We start from the raw sequence: 7,544 nt of genomic DNA, 5'->3' as shown, positions 1-7,544 counted from the left end.
AGTGCCCTTATGAGAAGAGAGAGGATAGACCAAGGTTTCCCAAGACCTTTCCCAAGAAGAAGTTGCCAAATCCTCTGAACTCCAAGCTCAAGAAGAGAGATGGGAAAGCAATGGTTGCTCAAGAAGAATCCGATCCGGATGATGTTAGTGGTGTTACCGGAGTTGCTCAAGACTTTCAAAACACTTTGAGGTTAGTAAACAAGAGTGGTGATGTGGTCACCTACAACTACATGAAAGACTACAAGGGAAACACTCACAAGTGCCTAATGGCAAAAGCCGTGGTAGAAGATGGAGAGGACCAAAGTTCTCCTGACAAGGTCAAGGTAACTCCACGATCAAATCCCCCTCTTTTCACTCCTTCTACTCCTAGTGATGAGTATCTTGATGCGGAGGATAGTTATGAGGATGATGATCTAGATGATCCTATGCTTGCTAAACTTGATAAGTTCATGTGCTCCCTCAAAGGAAAGAAGCTCACTATGTTTCGTATGCTTATGGAGATGGTGAGTAAGCACACCATCACCATTAAGGAACTCGGAACCCTCGTCACCGAGGAAAAGGAAAAATGTGAAATCCTTGAGCGGAAAGTCCAATATGAGGAAGCACAAAATGATGAACTATGCTTAAAAATTGGTGCAAATATTGATGTTCATACTAAAGATCTTGCCTCCTTGAAAAAGGCTATTGACTCTTGTGAAGAGTTGATGAATGATAGAAGTAAGCTTGTGAAGTCTCATGCTTCTCTCTCTCTCTCTAAGGATTGTGAGATTCTATCCGTGTCCCTCAAGACTAAGGAAGAAGAGCTCACCCTTCTTACAAAGAGTTTTGAGACACTCAAACTTACTTATCTTGAAACTCTAGCTAAGGCTTACTCGTCTCCTATTATCAATGTTGATGCTTGTTCTACTAACTCTAGTAGTGATCTAGCATCTATTCTTGAGGAGAATCGTTTTCTCAAGGCTCAAATCGAGAAGGGGCTCATGACATGTGCTCAAGGGCAAAAGAACCTTAATGAGGTGTTGAGCCAACACAATGAAGTGTTTGCCAAAGAGGAATCGGGTTTGACCCAAGCACAAGCAAGAAGAAGACGTCCTCTCAAAAGTGCACCACCCCTTTGAAAGAAACTTTTGTATGAGAAGGGCACAAGGAGAAAGGTAAGGTTGTTAGTGGGAAGACCACAAGGGGCATGCCCAACCTCAACAAGCCAAAAGAGTTCATGCCTCCATCCTATGTACTTCGTAAGGATAAGGATGGAGAAGTTTATGCAAAGTTTGTTGGTCCTCGAAATGCATTTCGGTTTTATGCTATTTGGGTCCCTAAGACCCTTGTGACTAACTTGAGAGGTCCCATTGCAAAATGGGTGCCTCTAACCAAGTAATAATTGTGTGTAGGTTGCCTTCTCCAGTGGAGTAAAATGGGTGATTGATAGTGGATGTACCAATCATATGACTGAAGATAGCAAATTGCTCTACGATTTCATGGAAGCTATTCAACCATTTATGAGCATTATGTTTGGTGGAGGATCAAAAGGACAGGTACTTGGGTTGGGGAAGGTGGCTATCACAAATGACATGTCTCTTGCAAATGTCATGCTTGTCCAATCCCTTAAATATCATTTGCTTTCTGTTCATCAATTGGCTTCTGTTGGTTATGATACACTATTTGGACTAACGGATGTGAAAGTCTTTAAGAGAGATACTCTCGAAGTGGCCTTTGTTGGAAAGTTGGATGGCAACCTTTACACGGTTGATTTCTCGAAAGAGAGCACATTCCATGCAACTTGTCTAATGGCCAAGGCCGACAAGGGGTGGCTATGGCATCGCCGGCTAGCCCATGTCGGCATGAGGAATCTTCAAGATCTCTTAAAGGGTAATCACATCCTTGGACTAACAAATGTCTATTTTGAGAAAGATCATGTGTGTAGTGCATGCATAGCCAGGAATCAACATCAATCAAAGCACCCACCCAAGAATATTGTGTCTACTTCAAGGCCTTTGGAGCTCCTTCATGTGGATCTCTTTGGGCCTCCTTCATGGGATAGTCTTGGTGGGAAAAAGTATGGACTTGTCATTGTTGATGATTACTCAAGATATACATGGGTGTTTTTCCTCAAGTCCAAGGACGAAACGAAGATCACCTTCATTGATTTTGCCAAGTAAGCACAACACAAGTTTGACAAAGAAATCTTGGCAATAAGAAGTGACAATGGATCTGAGTTCAAAAACTATACCTTGGAAGAATTCCTTAGTGATGAAGGGATTGAGCGTCAATATTCAGCTCCATACACTCCTCAGCAAAATGGTGTAGCCGAAAGGAAGAACCGTACCCTTGTGGAGATGGCAAGGTCAATGTTGGATGAATACAAGTCACCACATAGTTTTTGGGCCGAAGCTGTCAACACTGCATGCCATGCATCAAACCGGCTCTTCCTCCGCACTATATTGGAAAAGACTCCATATGAGCTCCTAACTGGGAACAAGCCAAATGTCAAGTACTTTCGTGTATTTGGGTGCAAATGTTTCATCCTCAACAAAAGAGAACGGTTAGGAAAATTTCAATCCAAAACAATTGAGGGCATATTTGTTGGCTATGGATCAAACTCTCATGCCTATAGAGTCTACAACAAATCCAATGGATGTGTTGTAGAAACTTGTGATGTGGTGTTTGATGAATTTAATGGCTCCCATGGGGAGCAAGTTGATCTAAGTGACGTAGGTGAAGAATATTCCCCTCGAGATATTTTGACCATGGGTGTTGGTGCACTTCTTCCAATGGAACAAGAACCTCATGATGATGAAGAAGAAGAGGGAAGTCTCACACATCATCAAACTACTTCAACACCCATACCACCACAAACTCCTATTGTTCAACTGATGCCCTTAGTCCAAGTACAAGAAGATGATCAAGTTCCTCTTTATGAGAATCTTCAAGAACAAGATCATCATCAAGGGTAAGAACAAGAAAGTCCAATCATTGATGATGAACCTCAACAAATGCAATATGTACAAGAAGATATTCCACCACACATGAATGATCCGTATGTTGAGGACGTGGATGATGGACATGAAGTTGAACCTCGCGAAACCTTAACCTCCATCATGCCTCGAGTGGCCGGTCGTGTTGATGTTGATAAAATCCTCACCGGCATATCGGAAGGTAGAGTCACTCGTAAACAATTGACTAACTTTTATGCTCACTTCTCATTTGTGTCTAGTGTTGAACCTCTCAAGGTACAAGATGCATTGATGGACAACGATTGGCTCGTTTCTATGCAAGAAGAGTCGAACAGTTTTGAATGCAACCAAGTGTGGTCATTAGTCAAGAGACCAACTACGGAACACAATGTCATTGGAACAAAATGGATTTTCAAGAACAAGCAAGATGAGAATGGTATAATCATCTACAACAGGGCAAGGTTAGTGGCTCAAGGGTACTCACAAGTTGAAGGTTTGGACTTTGGTGAGACCTTTGCCCCCGTTGCCCATCTTGAATCCATTCGCATCTTACTTGCTTATGCTGCTTTCAATGGATTTACATTGCATCAAATGGATGTAAAGAGTGCTTTCCTTAATGGTCCTCTACAAGAAGAAGTATATGTGTCACAACCACCTGGGTTTGTTGATCCCGATCACAAAGACTATGTGTATAAACTTCATAAGGCTCTGTATGGCCTCAAACAAGCACCTCGTGCTTGGTATGATCATCTTAAGAAGTTTTTACTCGATGATGGCTTTGTGAGAGGGGTGATCGATCCCACTCTTTTTACTAAGAGGGACAAGGGTGATTTGATCTTATGCCATATCTATGTAGATGATATAATTTTTGGTTCTCCTAACATTCATTTGTGCAAGAAGTTTGCGGACTCCATGACCAAGAATTTTGAAATGTCACTCAATACGGATTTGAAGTTCTTTCTTGGATTTCAAATTCAACAATTTCAAGAAGGATTTTTCTTGTCTCAAGCAAAATACCTCAAGGATATCCTAGAAAAGTTCGGCATGACTGATGCTAGTCCATGTAAGACACCCATGCCAACCAAAATTGTACTCATTGAAGACACCAACGGTGTCCCTTTCGACCCATCTAAATATCGATCTATGATTGGTTCATTGCTTTATCTTTGTGCATCTAGAACAGACATCATGTTTAGTGTATGCATGTGTGCTAGATTTCAAGCTTCCCCTAGGGAAAGTCATCATGAGGCGGTTAAGCGTATTCTTAGATACCTTGTTCACACCCCAAAGTTGGGTCTATGGTACCCCAAGGATGCTAAGTTTGATCTCATTGGGTATATGGATGCAGATTGGGCTGGAGACAAAGTGGATCGTAAGTCCACCTCTGGTGCATGTCAATTTCTTGGTCGCTCCTTGGTAAGTTGGTCCTCAAAGAAACAAAATTGTATTGCCCTCTCTACCGCAGAAGCTGAATACATTGCAGCCGGCAGTTGTGCAACTCAATTACTATGGATAAGACAAACCTTGAAGGATTATGGTATCACTTATAGACATGTGCCTCTCCTATATGATAATGAAAGTGCCATCAATATTGCTGAGAACCCCAAGGATCATCTCCGCACCAAGCACATTTATATTAGGTATCACTTCTTGAGAGATCATGTGGAAAAGGGTGCTATTCACATTGATCATGTTGGTACAGATTTGCAACTTGCAGATATTTTCACCAAACCATTGGATGAAGCAAGGTTTTGTCGACTTAGGCGTGAACTTGGTATCTTGGAGCTTGACAACATTATGTGAAATCTAGTACCCATGCATGCATTTTCATAATGTTTTGTCTTGATGTAGGCATATATTTAGGGGGGGGCATTCAATTCATGAATATGCTCACCCTACACAATGCATAAAAAGAACAAACACTCTCAAAGTTATCGTGGTTCTCGGACTATGGTGTTTTCCATGATGGAGTAGTGATTCTGGACTCAAAGTTCCAATCTTTCCGTGCCATGTCACTTATACTCATACATGGTGGCAGTAGCCACCACTCTTGACATTAGAACAATATATGAGCGGCATATGTTTTATTATTGTTTGCATAGGATACTCGTTGCTTAATAGAAATTCTTACTACATAAGGTCATCATCATCTCCTCATCATGATTAGTAGCACAAATAATTGCACCCTACTCCTCTAAAAAATCTTATATGCGTCTGGATGTCTGTTAGACGTACGTAAAATACCTTCTGTTGAGCTCAGCCCGGTCATCTGGCCCATCCGGACGTCCGTTCATTTTTCCCTGGCCCAGGCACTGGACGACCGTGGATTCCCGGTTGTCCGGATGTCTCTCCGACACCAGACGTCTGTCGCATTCTGGCCGTCCGTAAAAAGCTTTCGGTTGACCTCCGCCCGATCGTCCGGCCCATCCGGGCGTCCGTTCAATTTTTCCCTGGCCCACGCACCGGACGTCCGTGGACCTCCGGTCATCCGAACGATTTCTCAGGCACCTATATATAGTGCGGGGTAGGTTTTCGGGTCAGTTACCCTAATCCACCCGCTCCCTCTCCTCTGCTCCCCACCGCCACCGCTCCTGTTCCCGGCTCCTCGCCGCGGCCACATGCCGCCCGTGCCCCTCGCCGGGGCCGCTCACCGCTCAGGGTCCTCGCCGTGGTCCCGCCACTCGCTGTGGCCGCTCGGGTCGCCTCTGTCCCCGCTCAAGCTCCGGTCGCCGTTGTCTCACCACGCGTCGTAGCCACTCGGCCGTTCACTGATTCGCTCTAGTCGCCGTCTCCCTCCGCGTTCCTCACTCAAAGGTAGCACCTATCTCTTCTCCCTCGTGCATTGACTCTTTGATCTATGATGGGGTGTTGATTGTTGGGGAACGTTGCAGAAAATAAAAAAATTCCTACGGTTTCACCAAGATCCATCTATGAGTTCATCTAAGCAACGAGTGATAGGAGAGAGATGCATCTACATACCACTTGTAGATCGCGTGCGGAAGCGTTCAAGAGAACGGGGTTGAGGTAGTCGTTCTCGTTGTGATCCTATCACCGGAGATCCTAGCGCCGAACGGACGACACCTCCGCATTCAACACACGTACGGTCAGCATGACGTCTCCTCCGTCTTCATCCAGCAAGGGGGAAGGAGAGGTTGATGAAGATCCAGCAGCACAACGGCGTGGTGGTGGATGCAGCAGGACTCCAGCAGGGCTTCGCCAAGCAACTGCGGGAGGAGGAAGAGGTGTAGCGGGAGGAGGGAGGCGCCAAGACTTAGGTGTGGCTGCCCTCCCTCCCCCCTCCTTTATATAGGCCCCCAGGGGGCGCCGGCCCTGGAGATCAGATCTCCAAGGGGGCGGCGGCCAGGGGGGTGGAGTGCCCCCCAAGGCAAGTGGGGTGAGCCCCCCACCCTAGGGTTTTCAACCCAAGGTGCAGGGGGCCCAAAGGGGGGGCGCACCAGCCCACTAGGGGTTGGTTCCCCTCCCACTTCAGCCCACGGGACCCTCCGGGATAGGTGGCCCCACCCGGTGGACCCCCGGGACCCTTCCGCTGGTCCCGGTACAATACCGGGTGACCCCGAAACTTTCCCGATGGCCGAAACAACACTTCCTATATATAATTCTTTACCTCTGGACCATTCCGGAACTCCTCGTGATGTCCGGGATCTCATCCGAGACTCCTAACAACATTTGGTTTGCTGCATACTCATATTCATACAACCCTAGCGTCACCGAACCTTAAGTGTGTAGACCCTACGGGTTCGGGAGACATGCAGACATGACCGAGACGGCTCTCCGGTCAATAACCAACAGCGAGATCTGGATACCCATGTTGGCTCCCACATACTCCTCGATGATCTCATCGGATGAACCACGATGTCGAGGATTCAAGCAACCCCGTATACTATTCCCTTTGTCAAACGGTATGTTACTTGCCCGAGATTCGATCGTCGGTATCCCAATACCTCGTTCAATCTCGTTGCCGGCAAGTCACTTTACTCGTACCGTAATGCATGATCCCATGACCAGACACTTGGTCACTTTGAGCTCATTATGATGATGCACTACCGAGTGGGCCCAGTGATACCTCTCCGTAATATGGAGTGACAAATCCTAGTCTCGATCCGTGTCAACCCAACAGACACTTTCGGAGATACCTGTAGTGCACCTTTATAGTCACCCAGTTACGTTGTGACGTTTGGTACACCAAAAGCACTCCTAAGGTATCCGGGAGTTACACGATCTCATGGTCTAAGGAAGAGATACTTGACATTGGAAAAGCTCTAGCAAAACGAACTACACGATCTTGTGCTATGCTTAGGATTGGGTCTTGTCCATCACATCATTCTCCCAATGATGTGATCCCGTTATCAACGACATCCAATGTCCATAGTCAGGAAACCATGACTATCTGTTGATCAACGAGCTAGTCAACTAGAGGCTCACTAGGGACATGTTGTGGTCTAAGTATTCACACGTGTATTACGATTTCGGATAATACAATTATAGCATGAATAAAAGACAACTATCATGAACAAAGAAATATAATAATAATCCTTTTATTATTGCCTCTAGGGCATATTTCCAACAGTC

The sequence above is a fragment of the Triticum aestivum genome, chromosome 6B (assembly GCF_018294505.1).
Source record: "Triticum aestivum cultivar Chinese Spring chromosome 6B, IWGSC CS RefSeq v2.1, whole genome shotgun sequence".
NCBI lineage: Eukaryota > Viridiplantae > Streptophyta > Magnoliopsida > Poales > Poaceae > Triticum > Triticum aestivum.
The sequence above is the reverse complement of the archived record's forward strand: the minus strand, read 5'-3'. Positions refer to the sequence as shown.